The 15,667-nt window shown below is 43.1% G+C and overlaps 1 non-coding gene across 1 annotated transcript; it reads left to right on the forward strand.

Annotated features, from left to right (window-relative positions):
- The first annotated feature begins 15,450 nt into the window (after positions 1-15,450).
- On the forward strand, positions 15,451-15,520 carry LOC139178472 (small nucleolar RNA SNORD113/SNORD114 family). Its single transcript, XR_011562863.1, has one exon. It is a non-coding gene; the product is annotated as a small nucleolar RNA SNORD113/SNORD114 family (small nucleolar RNA).
- Positions 15,521-15,667: the final 147 nt, after the last annotated feature.

Genomic DNA, 15,667 nt, shown 5'->3' on the forward strand with positions numbered 1-15,667 from the left:
AGGCTGAGGGAGGGAGCGTTTGCAGGCGGGGCAGAGGATGCTCAGGCGCCCAGGAAGCAGACTGCAGTCTGGCAGCTGCAGGAGGGCCAGAGAGGGGAGAGGCGGGGGTGGGGGGTGCAGGGGGGGCAGGGGTGAGGGGCCCAGGGGTCTGGGAAGCTTGATGTGGACCTGGGCTCGGGCGTCAGTGAGTTTCCAGTGATGTCACTGACCGGAAAGAGGAGGGCTGGGGTGGGGAACAGAGGGGCTGGTGATGGTGGGGCCAGCTTGGCACACAGCTGGAGGACCAAAGCCACCTCCTCTTGTCCTCCCCAGAGAGCCAAACAAGGAAAGAGAAAGGAAAAAAAAGTTTAACAAGCTAGATAGCCGAATCCTATCTGAGCTGGTCCCAGGGAAGGAGTCATCAGGTGGCCAGGTCTGCCTTGGAGAAGGTGGGCCCTTTAGGAGTCAGAAGAGGGTGCACGGCACTAGGAGGCCCTGGGGGGTGGGCAGAGGGGCCAGGGAAGGGCAGGAGTGCCTAGGAAAGGGACCAGATGGCCCTGGGCGTCCGGGGGAGAATGGGGAGGTCTAAGGGATATAGCAGGGGCTGGGAGGGGTGCATAGGAGGGGCTGGGAGGTAGGGCGCTGGGGTAGCAGGTAGGTGTCTCGCTCTGCACCCTTGTGCTTTCTCCCCTTAACCTCCCCACCTTAGAATGGCTTGCTTTCACCCATCCAGGCCCCTCTCTTGTCCCCTTTCCACTCGGAGGCTTTTTTTTTTTTGCCTGTGAGTCAGCCCCCTACGGCCCTCCAGGAATCAGCTCAGACCCTGGACCCCTTAGCTCTTTTATGTGGCTTCCCGTCTCCTACTTCCTTGGCTCCTGCACTTTTTTAAGATATTGTTTATTATTATTATCTTCATTTCATGACCACTGCACTTTATTTTTACATGTTGATTTTAAAAACCTTTGATTATGATTAATTTCCAACAACATAAAAGTGGAGAAAATGGTAACCTGTTTTCATCACAATTTACCATTTTCCTACTGCTGCAGGCCAACAACTCCCAGCCCCTGTCCTTCCGTTGAGACTCCATACTGTCCTTCCACGACTCCCACTTGCCCCCAGACTCCTCTGAAGCAAATTCAGACACCATACCTTTTCCTCCAGGATTTGTCAGTGTGAGTCTCTAACAAAGAAGGACTCTTTTCTGTTTTGCAAACATAACTACAATGCCATTATCAAAGTTAAAAAATTAACAGCATTTTTTTAATGTCATCCAATAGCTATTCGGCATTCAAATAGCCCCAACTGACTCATAAATTTCTTTTACACTCGGCTTGTTCAAATCAGTGTCCAGATTCTTTCCTGCACTTTCAAGGGGGGCACCGGGATTGTAGGAAGTAAGTGCAGCTACAAATCCAGGGGTTTGCATAGCTACTTTCCCCTTAAGTGAGTAACCCAACCTCAGGAAGCTTCAGTTTTCTCACTGAAAGTGGAGCAAATTCTGGGTCTCCGCTGGGGTCATTTAGAGGATTTGAGATAATGCACATGAAGCCCCCAGACCTGTATTTAATACATAGCAGACATACTAGCAAACGGAGGCTGCTAGAGTTATCCTCCACCCAGCCCCCCCCGGAAACTTCTAAAGAGAGGCTGGGGTAGGCAAATCAGAGTTGGCAATCATCCAGAAAACAAAAGGCTCCTGGCAATCCAGACCCTCTGAGTGATGAGGAAAGTACGTGCACTAAATCCCAACAGAGCAGCCTAATGTCAGGGAGGCTGGGACCTCCCAGCTGGCTTGCAACTCAGTTATCCTACAGCCGACAGCAGCTGCTGCAACCTGGGACCCACTCAGGACCCCACGGGTTGCCAGTCCACTAGGTGGCACTCTCTGCTGTGTGTCCAGGAGGGACCCCCGACCCTCATCTGCCCTGGCCACCTCCCAGTTCCAGGTGCCATGGGGGGTTGCACACCACAAAAACATTGCAGATAATTCCTAGAAAACATCATGCAAGATACAGTGGTTTTTTTCCCACGTAAATCCTAGCCCCATTGTAGACACAGTTGGAATGAAGGTTTTAGGATCCTCTGCTCAGGCCAGTTGCTGGTATGTCCATGTGCTCTTTCAGTCGTTGCCCCAGCTACATCTGATGTCCCTTTATGTCACAGATGAGAGGACTTGGAGAGGTTAGTGAGTTGTCTGAGACTGGCTTGGAAGCAGGACCCAGGATCCCGACCCAGGTCTGTTGGAAGGATGAATGCATCAAGATGCACCAGTGGAGGGGTGGCTGGCCGGCTGATGAAGGCTGTAGATTTGAGGGAGTGAATTAAAGTGCAGAGGGCAGATGGATGGATAAATGAGGGGGAACAGTCGGTTTCTCACCAACACCAAGGGCTCACTTGATTTGTGAAGAGAGGTCTCCTCCGAGTGGAGCTTTCTGGGAAAGCTCCTGCCTTCTGCGCTGCCTCTGAGCACAGTCACTGTCTCAGGGGGCTCCAGGCAACAGGTGGGCTGCCAGGCGGTGGGGATCAAGTCCCAGCGGTGGTGCTTGAGCTGCTCGGTTGCAGCCCTCGGTCCCAGCTGCTTTCATGCTGCACCGAGGGCCAGAAGACAATCCCCTTGCCACTGCCTCTCCTGGATGACCGAGCCCTGAGCCCAACCCCGTGCTCAGTCTCGACATAGTCTTCAGTCATCAGAGCAGCCCTCCACTGCAGCAGCCATTGTCCTCAGTCAAGACAGAAGGAAGCTGAGGTTCGAAGTGGCCCGTGTCTTGCCCCACAGCATGTAGGGGGCAATTGCAGAGCTAGGATTTGATCCCTTGTCTGCTCTTCCACCAAACCCATACTCTCTTCATGTCTTCTCTCTCTGACCATGCCTGGGAAAAATCTGTACTCCTTGGGGTTCACCCATGTCAGACTCAGCTTCCTGGCCTGTCAGGGAGCCAAACTTCTGTCCCCCAGACCTTAAATGTATTTCTCAGGCAACTTCTTCTCTGCTTCATCTCACTTTTAATTATCACAAATGTAGGGGCCAAACTTATCATTGATATCCCGCAGTGCAGTTATCCAAGTTATGAGTTAAATTTATGGTAGCTCCGATTATGACTGAATGCTCAGGGAAGCAGAGGTAGACTCTAGAGGCAGAAGGTGTGCAAGGCAAGGAGAGAGGGAAGCAGACAGGGGGCTGAAGGGGCGATCAGTGGTGTCCCTGGAGACCTGGCTTAACTTCAGCAGTTGTGTTTTGATAATCTGCTTAGGGGCTAAATTGTGTTACACGGCTAAATTGTGTTACACACACCCTAGATGCTCAGATTTCAATCCCAGCCCTGCCATTAATTAGTTTTGTGAGTTTGGACAAAGTGTTTAATCTCTGTGCCTCAGTTTCCGCATTTGTAGTCTGGAAATCCCAGTAGTGTTCGTACTTTCTTAATGGGCGCTTGAAGATGAAATGAGTCAAACACTTAAAGTGCTTTGAGCAATGTGTCCCATATGGTGAGGATGCAATAAAAATTTCATTATAATTAAAATTGCAGTTGTTATTGCTGTTTTCCATGAGATGGCATTTAGTATGTCTGACTGGTAATCTTTATCCATACTTTACAGGCAGCTGAGTAGGTACCCATAGAGGTGTGTGAACCTTTGCCTGTGGAGAGGGCAATCAGGGAAATAGAAAAACGAATATGCGTCGACGATTTCATTTCTAGTTATGTACACAAGAGTTATATGTACCCAATGGACATGTTCCATCTGACGAAAGCTTAAGCCTTGCAATAGGTGAATCTGCCCTGCAGGAATTTTCTTGGGGGTCTTGAGAGTATTAGAGAGATTGGATGGGAGCTGAGAAGAAGCTGAGTAGGTGAAGGGCAAGATGAAGAAATAAAATTGTCTTGGTTAAGCTTCGTGGCTTCTGGAAGCAGTGGGCAAGTTCTCCATGTGTACTCTCTCCAAACTTCTCTCATGACGTGTTTTTTTTTTTTTTTTGGTGGGGGCTGCAGGGGAGCCTAGAAAATAGCCACATTAGACATGTTTCTTGTTTGGTCTTTTGAGGTTGGCCAATTGGCACAAAGAATGGTTCCAGTTGAGTCTCACAGCATGTGAGACACGAGGGTGGTGTGACCTCCTCCCATTCCTGGGCAGAACATTTGCAACTTAAGCCTAGGTGGCATGTGGCTGCGCGTGGGGTGGCACCAGGGGGAGCGAATGCATTTGGATGCCCTAACAACCATGCGGTAGGAGATGGGTTTAGCATCTCTGCTGACTTGCTGGGCCATGCTGGGCAGATTTTCCCAGGATGACCTGATCCCGGAATCCATGCAAGTCCTGTGGGAACTGTCAACCACTGCCATCTCCTCCAAGAAGGTTGGCTTATTTGTCCAGGACTCTTAGTACATCCTGGAGATGCCTGTGTGGCAGGGCACGTAAACCCTCCTGTAGGACCACACGTGCATTCACACACTCACTTTATGGGCTGACAGTTGGACAGCAGAGAGCAAGAGCTACTGCAAAACTGAGGCACTGGGCCTACATGATTAAGGCAGGCTGAGGCCAGACTCTCCACCCTGGCTGCCAGCGTCTTCCTAGCTGTGTGACCACTTGTAACTCACTTAACTTCTCTGAGGCTCTGTTTCCTCGTGTGTTAAATGGGACTAATCATGCCTTTACTCAGATATCACCTTCTCAGTGAGACTTTCTCCTCCTTGGTATTTCTTCTTTTTTTTGGCCATGCCCTGTGGCTTGTGGGATCTTAGTTCCCTCACCAGGGATCGAACATGGATCCCCAGCAGTGGAAGCATGGAGTCCTAACTCCTGAACCTCCAGGGAATTCCCTCTTGTTTTCTCTCTTTCTTTTCCCTGCTTTCTGTCCACCCCCACAGTTCTTATCAACATCTTATAAACTGCATATTGTACTTATTTTGAATATTATCTATTCCTGTCTCCACGTGCAAGGATCTTAGCTCTCAGATTTTGTCTGTTTCATTCATTGCTGTCTTCTCTGGCCTGTATCTGGCACCAAGCACGTGCTCAAAACTATTTTGAGGGGAAAAAGAAAGATGCTGTTGAATTGTTCTCATCCCAGAGCATTGTCAATGACTGCAAAGTAGGCAGCATGGTGCCTGGTAGAGAGTGTCCATCCAGTAAATGTTGGCTCATTGCGATGATTGTGTCTTATTCACAGGACCGTTGTGAAGATCAGATGGGACATTGTACGCGAAGGCATGCTGCGGACACTACATGCCTGGGCAAGAGGTACAGCGTTGATGGTCCCCTCTCTTCGAGGAAACTTGCACTTGAACTTTATGCTTTTCATTTTCACACCCTCTGGGAGGGAGGGAAGCCCGGGAGATCACTGACCCCTGAGGTTCAGCAGGGGGAGCGCCCAATGCTCCGAGGTGGGGTCAAGGCAGAGGCAGGAGCCTGGGTCGGGATCCCCAGCCTAGGGGTCTTCCCATGACTTCCTCATGTAGGTCCCCACGTGGGTATGTTTGTGTGCATATATTACATATGCACAACTGCATATGTTTTAACATATGACCATAATAGAATATGTTTTAACTTGTCATGTATTTTTTATTTTTCCTGCCTCAGAGTTGCTCTGGGGCTAGCACGTTGGGCTCCCACCAGGCCAGTCTGGGAGGGCAGGAAGGAAGCTGGCTGTGTCTTGTCACTAAGGGTCATGGTTTTTTGGTTTCTGGGAAACAATGCGAACATCAAGAATCTCAGGGCATGGACTCCCCTAAAGGCAGGCCCATTTCATGAAATGAATTTTAGTTTTACAAAGCGCATCCCTTAGTTGGATTTCTGTTTTCCAGGGCACTTGTTTAAGCTTTGATGCCGGGTCCAAAAAAGAACAGATCCCAACAATTTCCGGCCCGAGGCCCATCCTTTCGGAAACCCTCGGCTTGGCCTGAGCATCGAGATCACTCGTTTCTCTAATCAGATCGGGGGTGTTGGACCCGCGGGGTGGGCGACGTGGGGGCGGGGGACGGGCAGGGTGAGCGCAGGGTGGGAGCCGCTTGCGGAAAAAGGGCTGTAGTCCCACGCACCCCTGCATTGGACCCTCACGGGTGTCGCTGTCCACAGTCGACCGGTCGCACGAGTCTGGGGCACAAGGCAGAGAAGCCAGGTCACGTCTCTGCAGTTACACCGCTCACGAGTGCCTGCTGGGGTGGAACCTGGTCTGTCTGTCTGTCTAGCACCACAGCAGCTGCAGACGGAAGAAAGATGTGGGGGAGGGGCTCAGAGCTGGGGAGGGCAGGGGTGGGTTCCCTGGCTGACTTTGGCACGCAGAGAATAGCGGATGCTGCTTAGGGACTGCTGCCGAGACTGCGGGTGGGGAAAACGGGCATAGAGAGGTTAGTTTTCTTTCCCAATGTGGCCCAGCTAGCCAAGACTGGCGGCCGGGTGTGGAGGCAGGCAGTGTGGTGCCAGTGTATGTGCCTCAGCCCCTGGGCCACACTGCCTCGTGACTGCGAGCACAGATAAAGAGATCCGGTCCTTTTACTACCCCTTGATGGGTGTGCTCAGAAGTCCATCGTGTGTATTTAATTCTCCCCCTTGACACAGGCCCTGTGGCCCAGCCAGCCACTGAACTGTGGAAAATACTTTTTAAGAATACATATGTGGTACAATTTTAAAAGGGGAAGGGAAGAGGACACGGCGGGTATGGGGGTCCCTGTTTAAGGCAGAGGGCAGCAGGGAACTAAGAGCGGGGCGCTGAAGGTAGGGGCCCTGCATGGTTACTGCACTGCTTCGTGTAGTCAATAAAGTAAGAGGGGCATCGGGAGGAGAGGGGGTCATGAACCAAGGATTGCGGTTAATTCTTCACAACCGAGGGATGTGAAAAAGAGATCAGAGTGGTTTGTGGTCCTTCATTTTATCATTTAAAAAAAAAAAAGAATAAAGAAATAATGGCCTTGAGTAGCACAGGTGTGAAAATGGGTCTGCAGAAAAGGTGATGGTTAATCCAGGTCTGGCATTAACACGCAGAAAGGTCTGGGCTGTCTTCTTTTTCATGGGGGTTTGTGTTGCATAGAATGGGCACACTGGGGTTTGTGCGCCAGAAGAGATCTTGGCTGTGGGAAGGGAAGTGTAGACAGATAAAAGCAGGCATTAGTGAGTGTTTGCTGCTTAGTTATTGCATTATTGCACAGATGAATGAATGCACAAATCGCATTAAAGAGAGCCAAGCAAGCGCCACTGATGGCTGTGTTTTCAAACAAGCGTTATGACTAATTTAGTTCTACCCGACAGTAGTTATTAAAAATAACAAAACAAATACCCAGTAGGTTTTAGGCTGTTGGGACTGTGGGTAGGAGGTGTATTTACAGGTAGCTAGAATAATCCCAGGGACGGTGGAGCCTGGTGGGCTGCCGTCAATGGGGTCTCACAGAGTCGGACCCGACTGAAGCGATGTAGCAGCAGCAGCAGCAGCAGAATAGTCACTGGTCTTGGGCAGAATGGTGGCTTCAGGTGTTTTTGATATATTATTAGGCGTGAATTAGATGAGTAAATAAAATACACGCCAGGAGGAGAGGCAAGACTGGGCCACCAAAGATCACATTCTATGGATTTTGGCTTAAGATTAACCCATTTACATACAATTGTGGACTATTTAAAACAGCAATACAGAAACTCTTGCCTCTGTAGATCAGAAGCATTGGTGTGTAAGGACTAATCGATATTTTTGTTGTGGATTAGTGCTGAGTTCATGTGTGCTTGTATTTCAAAAAACTAAAAACAAGAAAAAGGACAACCAGGAAATAAGGATGAGAATATGTCTGGATCAAAGATCATCATTATCACAATTCAGCCTAGCTGAGTCCAGTAGGAAGAAGAGCAGGGCTGGGTCTTCTGTAAGGAAGAAGCATAGAGACAGATGTTTGTCACAGTCACTGGGCTTGTTTTTGATTAGGGTGGTGAATTCATGCACGTTTATTGTAATAAATACAATTATTAGATGGAAAATATGTACAATGAGAGTTATATTGGGCCAGTGATGAGAATGTGTGAGGAACTGAAGATGGTGATTAATTCTGTGCTGCTCACCCGACGACCATTAGAGAAGACCTGGGTTGTTTCACCATTTTGAATATCTGCCTTGTGTTCCACAGCGTGGAGGCCCCAGAGTGGGTCTGATGACACTGTTGATGAAGATCTTGGCTGTGACCTCTGTGGGAAATGAGCCATGGACCAACCAATGTGAGTGATGGGTAGTGGTGGTATTTTACGGTTGGGTGGTTGGTTGATGGGTGCATATGCGCTGTTGAACATGAATGGGCACAAATAAAATCAAAGATGGCCAAGCATAGACCAGTGATGAGACACTGTCCTGAACTCAGGATGAGGAATCTCATTTGGCCTGTCGCTGAATTAAAAAATAACGTAACTGGGCTGTTCTCTCTGTAAGAAATGAGCAAATAAAAAAGTAATTATATATGTGGATCATTATGTTAATTATATGTATATATGTGTGATTATATTATACATTAATAATATATATGTTTATATAAATATAATTGTTACTTTCCCTTAGCCTTGGGATGAATAGTGTGTCCTTATATGTTTATTGATTTATTATAAAGAAATGGGTGTTTATATTAGTAAAATCAAAATTAGTAAAATCATGGACTAAAGAAGATGATATAGCATGACCCAAGATTTAGGACTACACAGTTCTGCAAATTTGAAGGACATTGAGACAAAAATATGCTATTTCATTTATTTTAGTAGCATTCTACTATTATGCACTATGATTTTAGCAACATTTTCCTATTGGTGAAGTTTAGACTGTTAACTCAGTGAGAGATGCACATAGAAATGAAAAGAATTGGTAGCTTATTATATTTTGGGTAAGATTCATGAGTGTCCTTTTATTGTTTTTTTTTTTTTTAAAGGGATACATAAAATTTAAAAGGACAAAGCACAGAGCAGAGAGGATAAAGTTTCGTAAACTAAGGCTGATTAATTCAGTTCTACACAAGTGAGACTCATTAAAAATGATCCAGGCTGTTCATTCTTTTAAAAAGTTGCTTCCTGTTGCATGAAATAGACACAGCATAGTTTATTTAATCATGCAGTTTTTATGAGAATTTTGACTCTTATTTGGGTAATACGGATAAGGCAAAAAAAATGTAAGTAATAGTTGATGTTCTTAAATCTTCAGCTAGACAGTGGTTCAAGGGTGTTCATAAGTAAGTAAATGAATGAATGAACAAATTAATGAATAAAATGAGAGGGCAAACATGAGTCACTAATAATATTTAATTATTCCAGAATTAAAATTTTTCTGATTCTGCACATGGGGCTTCCCTGGTGGCTCATGTGGTAAAGATGCTGCTTGCCAATATACGCGGGTTCCATCCCTGGGTTGGGAAGATTCCCTGGAAAAGGAAATGGCAATCCACTCAAATGTTCTTGCCTGGGAAGTCCCGTGGACAGAGGAACCTAAGTGGCTATAGCGCATGGGGTTGCAAAAGAGTCAGAAAGACTTAGCAACTGAAACAACACTTCTGTGCATCCCGGTCCCTTTAGAGTGCGGGTCAGGGGTAGGTGTTCAGAGTTCCTGTTTTTGCATGATGGTGTGTGGATGTTAATTTCAGTGCTAAAAAATTAACAAATGACTTATTTACCAGATCTCCTGAATTTCAGGCAGATTCTTTACCATCTGAACCAGGAGGGAAACCCATAATAAACACATAAGATACAGAATATCCAAAGTGTAGACTGGTGATGGGACCGACCCAAAGATGAAAGGATTATGGCTAACTTAGTTCTATGTTTTTGACTACCATAACCTCGCATGTTTCATTCCTCTTATCTGCTCTTTTGTATTTGATGGTGTGTATGTGCTTAGCTGATTTAAACAGCCCTCCATGGATAAAGATGTAGGCTATTAACTCATTGAGCAAGGCCCACAAATGGAGATGAGAGACAGCGTTGGTGTTCTACCTGTGGAGTCAGAGACTGGATTTATGGATGTCAATTAAAACTCCTTTAGAAATGATCAAATCAAACCAAGGAGAATCCGCATAGACCAATGATAAAGGAGTATGATCAGTCCCATTTAGCTTCATTAGAAACAGTTCTAGCCTATTAGCTACAGGTAAAGAATGTATTTTATGTCCAATAGAAATTTCTGCGCTGATGGACATGATTTGTAATTTGTTCTGTTCAATATGATAGCCACTAGCCACATGTGACTAGTGAGCACTTGAAATGTGGTTAATGAAGATGGGGAACTGAATTTTTAATTTTACATTATTTTTATTAATTTAAATTTAAATAGTCATATATGGATAATGGCTACTCTATTAGTTGCATTGGGTGGTTAATGAGAATTTCTTGAATATTAGGTATGAATAATTAAATACATAAATTAATAAAAGAGGGTTAATTATGGGCCAGAGATGAAAATGTACCATGTAAAAAACATGATAATTAATCCAGTTCTGCATGGCTGAGATTCACTGGCACAAAAGTCTTTGGTTCATGAAAAATAGACGTAGGCTTATTCATTTCTTTTATCAAGTATTAAGTATATTTTGAATGCATGCCCCAAAGTTTGTGTGAACATTTCTCTAATGTTGAAGGTTTGTGTATTTTGGTAAGAGAGTATCAAGCAGTTATTTTTAAGGTTGTAGTTGGTAGGTTGAAGAGTCGTTTTGCAGATACTCATTGTAATAATATTGTTTATTTCAAAAAAATGAGTAATGAATAATAGAGACTCCATGTATGATGCAAGGAAGAGAATATGCCATGTACCAACATTTGTAGTTAACATATCAATAGTACCTGTTGTCCATAAATAAAAGGTCTCCTTTACATTTGTTGGTGAGAAACGTGCAGACAGGTGTTCCTAATGGCCAAAGAAGAGAGTATATCATGAAGCAAATATTTGTGTTAATACCTTTCTGCACAGCTGAGACTAATTTCATAAAGTAAGAGTTTATGGGTAGGAATTACAAAGATTTAGCTACCTTTTATCCATGCCTAGTATATATACATACATTACTGAGAAATCCCATGGACAGAGGAACCTGGCAGGCTAGAGTCCGTGGGGTTACAAAAGAGTCAAACACGGCTGAGTCCACAGCGACAACAAATTGCTGAGACGGACAGACATTATAGTTTTTGTTAGGTTTGATGGTACCCTCGTGGTGATTTCATTGACTATGTTATAAAAAACCAATAAATGAATAAATTCTTAAAAGGGAGGAAATGTATGAGTTAGTCATTGTTGTGATAGCGCTACATAACAAGTAACCCACAATTTCACTGGCTTACAGAATGACAATCGTTATAATAACAGTAGTGTTGATTTCTAACACAGGTGTCTTGCAGCGTTTGTGCTCTAGGCTGTGGGTTGACTTCACTTCTTGCCTTCTTATTCGAAGTCCTTCGATAAAGGAGTTGTAGTGTCTGGGTCATGCTTGTCTCGTAGTGAAAACTTGAAACTCCAGAGGCCAAGCAAAACCACCTCCGTACCTTTTAAAGCCTCTGCTTGGACGTTGCACGTGTGCTCGGCTGTGTCCGACTCTGCAGTCCTATTGACTGTAGCCGCCAGGCTCCTCTGTCCATGAAATTTTCCTGGCAAGGACACGGGGTGGGTTGCCATTTCCTTCTCCAGGGGATCTTCCTGACCAACGGCTTGAACATGTGTCTCTTGTGTCTTCTACATTCATAGGCAGATTCTTTACTACTTTGCCAGCTAGGAATACAATGCTATATATATATCCATATGTTTGCTCTCTATTATCTGTTTCTGTTTTGCATATATATTTACGTATATTATTCTTTATCTCCACACATAAGTTTTATCATACAGTTTTTGTCTTTCTCTGCCTGACATATTTTACTAAGCATACTATTCTTTAGGCTCATCTACATGGCTTTAAATGGCAGAAATTCATTCTTTTTTATGACTGAGTAGTGGGCCTTCCCTGATAGCTCGGTTGGTAAAGAATCTGCCTGCAATACAGGAGACCCCAGTTCAATTCCTGGTTTGGAAGGATCTGCTGGAGAAGGGATATTCTTGGACTTCCCTTGTGCCTCAGCTGGTAGAGAATCCACCTGCAATGTAGAAGACCTAGGTTCAATCCCTGGGTTAGGAAGATCCTCTGGAGAAGGGAGAGGCTACCCACTCCAGTATTCTGGCCTGGAGAATTCCATGGACTATCCATAGGGTCTCAAAAAGTTGGACATGACTGAGAGAATTGCTTTCACTTTCAATGGCACAGAAGGGAGAGGCTAACAGGTATATGATTTACTCTTGTTAATTATCTTTTGAACAATAGACATAGGGTTAAATTAATGCATAACTAATCGAATTAAATAATAGATAGACAAATAGATAAATACATAAAAAGGATCAAGAATGAATACTGGTGAAATGTACATGGAACAAACTTTTAGATACACTTGACTTTGTTTTTCGTTCAATTGTATTTATTTATTTATTGGCTGTGCCTCGAGGCTTGTGGGGTCTTAGTTCTCTAACCAGAGATTGAACCTATGGGCCCCTTTGTGGAAGTTCACAGTCTTATCACTGGACCACTGGGGAAGTCCCACATTAGCCCAACTTTGAATGATTGAGGTCCATTAAAAGACAAGATAAAACAAAATGTTTCATTCATTTTACAGTTGTTTCTATTTCCCTTTATTTATTTATTTTACCATGGTTGATTTACACATTCTGCTGGGAATAAAGATTTAGACTTTTAATCTGTTGAGACTATTGAGTTGGAAAATTGTTAGTGAAGTAAAATAAGGTGTTCCTGGATTGTTTTGTTGCACATTTAAAATCTGAACAAATTCAAGAAACATTAAAGAACCAAGAATTGCCATTATGAGTGTGGATTTGCATGAAATCCCACAGTGAGGTCCCTTATAGATACAGTGTTTTAGTTCTGAGAGAAATGAGCAAAAACCAGAAGTTAGTAATGTTCTTAAAGTCTTGCTCTATGGTTATTGAAGGATATTGATTCATTATTAATCAATCAATGAATTAACTAATAAATGTATAAATGAATAAAGAAGAATGTCCCAGGCCTAGATCATTGATGAGTACTCTGAGATGTCCAAACCAAGGATTTTGACTAACCCCTATAACTCTGAGGTTTTTAGAAACTAACCTAATTTACAGCTTTGGTGGGATATGAGATTATCACTGTAGTTAGGAATACAGGCATTGATAGATCTTAGGGGTAGATCCTTTTATTAGTGAATCAATAATGAGTAAATAAACACATTATTTAGTGAAAACAAAGAGATAGAATGAGATAACCACAACAATGAGAGTGCATAATGAGATATCAATTATTCTTGAAACATTTCTGTAAAGTTGAATTCCAATGAATAAAGGGATCAGGGTGTTTAACATGTTGATCAAGAGCCTATGGGCAGCTTTATGTAAGAGTCAGTGTTGTTCTGGGTTGGTGGTTGTTAATTTTATTAAGAAAGGGGAAAAATTGAAATACAATAATTGATCACAGAACTACTTAACTAAAGAGGATCAAGCATGGGCCAATATTAAGAATTCATGATATGAGAAGAGATAGTATTTAATCAGATTGTCTCAACCAATATCATTTTTTAAAAATATGTTTAGTTGTTATTCTTTGGGTGTTGAGTTTATGGGCAGATGTTAGTGTTATTTTGGACTGTTTCCTGTGGTACGTAGGTGATATTATTGTTAGCTAATGAAGGAGTGAGTGAGTGAAAGTCACTCAGTTGTGTCCAGCTCTTTGCAACCCCATGGACTATCCAGTCCATAGAATTTTCCAGGCCAGAATACTGGAGTGGGTAGCCTTTCCCTTCTTCAGGGGATCTTCCTAACCCAGGGATCTCGCCCAGGTCTCCCACACTGCAGGTGGATTCTTTACCAGCTGAGGTGCAAGGGAAGCCTAAGAATACTGGAGTGGGTAGCCTCTCCCTTCTCCAGAGGATCTTCCCAACCCAGGAATCAAACCGTGATCTCCTGCATTCCAGGCAGATTCTTTACCAACTGAGCTATCAGGGAAGCCCCAGTGAAGGAAGAGGTTATTTAAAAGAGGGCAGACATATACCAGTGCGGATATTGTATCATTAAAAATCATATATTAATCTAACTATACTTTTCTGATGTTATATAAATAAAAGGGGATTGGGCTATGCCCACTTTAGGTAAAGAACTGTAGAGACAGTTATATATATCTATACAGATATATATCTAAAACACTACAATAGTGTTTGAGAACACTTTGCATTTGTTTTGAAAAAAAAATGGACAAGTTATTCCACAAGTAAACAAATAAAAAATAAATACATGAATGAAGTCATAAAGTAAGGTCGAGCATGGTGAGAGAAAATGTGAAGAAAGAATGATGTAAATTTACCACACTCAAATCAAGGAAGACCTATAAAGATGATCATGTAGGCTCTTAACTATGTGGGTAGGGTTTGATAGAATTAGGAACAGACATAGTTCTTAATTATTATACTAGAATATAGATGTAGCAGTTGTCATCATTTCGTACATTAATAATTTAAAAAATAAAAGAGAGCCATTCTTGGGATAATTGAATGTGATTAGAAGGAGATTTTATAACAGATTTGTTTCAGCAAGACTAAGGTCTCTTAAAATAATTTACACTGCATCTTCAGTTTTCTAAAACCCGTGTTTTACTCCACAGATTCAACATACCTAATCTGATTTACTCATTACCAGTGATGACCATCTTGTCTGTCACTTCTGTGGATAGAAAGCAACGGGACTCATGTAAGTAACAACGTTTGTGTTCTTGGTTTGAAGGTAATTCATGTGGTCCATGGAACTGTTTCAGAGGAATGAGTGGCTACTGCAAAGTCAGAGGAAGCCACATATGGACCAGTGCTGAGGATGGTCATGAACCAGGGATTAAGAGCGATCCCTATTAGTGCAACAGAGGTCCATGAAAAATGAAGTTTGAGGTTTTGCATCATTTTTGCAGTTGCTTCGTATTCCATTTTACTTTTGTACCACATTGTAGGAGTATTTCTCAGTTGATGACAGTCTAGGTTGTTAAATCCTGGAGGAGGGAGCACCTAGCCAGATAGAAAGTACTGTTGATCCTCTAGTTGTGGGGTAAGATAGTAAGTTCATTGTACTACTTCTAAAATACAAAGAAATTACATGAAAGCTGAGCAAGTAGAGAGTCATAAAACACATGGGAAGGGTATGAAGCAAGGTTATTGATTAATCTATATTGAAACACTGAGATTCAATTAAAAATAGACCTCATTTGTTAACTCTGTGCGAAATAAATAGTTGTAAACAGCTCTGTGCAATATTCAAAGATCTTGCTCTTAGGTTTTTGTGATTCACAGAAAACAATTTTTTTAAAAAATCAATGAAACCATGAATGAAATGATAAATAATGAATGCATAAATAATCCATAAGCAATGTATAAGTAGATAAATAAAGAGTATTGAAGTAAATAAAAAAAGAGTATTGAGCTTGGATCAGTGATGAGAGTTCTGGGGTATATGAATCAAGAGTTTTGATTAAACCCTAACTCTGAGGTCCATTAGATAAAGAGTTGGTTTTTTCCCTTTTAGGGGATAGAGTTTAGGGAAAATTGGGGATCTGTTCTTGAGTCTTAGTGGTTCCTCATTATGGTGTTTATTGATGTAAATGAATCAGTGAACGCATGAATGAATACATAAATATGTAAG

This window comes from Bos indicus, chromosome 21, assembly GCF_029378745.1.
Source record: "Bos indicus isolate NIAB-ARS_2022 breed Sahiwal x Tharparkar chromosome 21, NIAB-ARS_B.indTharparkar_mat_pri_1.0, whole genome shotgun sequence".
NCBI lineage: Eukaryota > Metazoa > Chordata > Mammalia > Artiodactyla > Bovidae > Bos > Bos indicus.